The sequence below is a fragment of the Crocuta crocuta genome, unplaced genomic scaffold (assembly GCF_008692635.1).
Source record: "Crocuta crocuta isolate KB4526 unplaced genomic scaffold, BGI_CrCroc_1.0 scaffold517, whole genome shotgun sequence".
In the NCBI taxonomy this organism is placed as follows: Eukaryota; Metazoa; Chordata; class Mammalia; order Carnivora; family Hyaenidae; genus Crocuta; species Crocuta crocuta.
This window is the reverse complement of record NW_027529607.1, coordinates 1052525-1053488: the sequence shown is the minus strand read 5'-3', so window position 1 is coordinate 1053488 and position 964 is coordinate 1052525.

The window sequence follows — 964 nt, the reverse complement described above, 5'->3', positions numbered from 1 at the left end:
AGAATAAAATCCATACACTCTAATTTCAAATATATGCTTGTTTACTACATAGACATTTTTCAAATATTTATGATGAGACCAACACAGTGAATTAGAATGAGCTCTAGATAGATTCCAAAAATCTGGGTTACATCTTAGCTTAATCTATTTCCACTTCCCCCCACCCCCAGGACTTATTTTATTTCTAATAATCAGTGGCCACATAGCATCCATGAATGCCATCCAGTCAACTTGCAAGTGTAGTCTATATTCTAAATCTATGTTCAATAAAAAGTATTTCAAGTACCTGCATATTAAACAGCATATAGTTATCTTTGCAAATAAATAAAAGCACATAGTGTCTTTACCCTTTACATTATATATCAACAACATATATCAGGGTTTGAAAATATTCAATTTGAGGGGCACCTGGGTGGCTCAGTCGGTTGAGAGTTTGACTTCAGTCTAGGTCAAGATCCCACCCTTCATGGGTTTGAACCCCACGTCGGGCTCTGTGCTGATGGCTCAGAGTCTGGAGGCTGCTTCAGATTCTGTCTCCATCTCTGTCTGCTCCACTCCCCTACTCTGTCTCTCTGTCTCCCAAAAATAAATAAACATAAAAAAAAGAAAATAATTCATTTGATTAAAAATTCCTACATGTATCTGCCCTTATTATGAGGTAACTAACTGACATGTGACTAACATTAACTCTTCTCATCAATATTATGCCTTACAGTAGTAAAAACAGTGAAGTCAATGTGGCTAAGAGTCATTATATTGTGCTTCACACCATCCCACTTTGGCTATGTATAAACCATTAAAGAAGAATATCATAAAAAGCCGATCCTTTATCATACCAATAAATTAATTTCACGTTGGACTTCAGTCTTCAAGAATTATTTTAAACTTCAGAAAACCACTAACATAATCTATAATGACTTTGGTTCTAAAATTATCTTTATCTCTTTTTAAATTTTCTTATAAA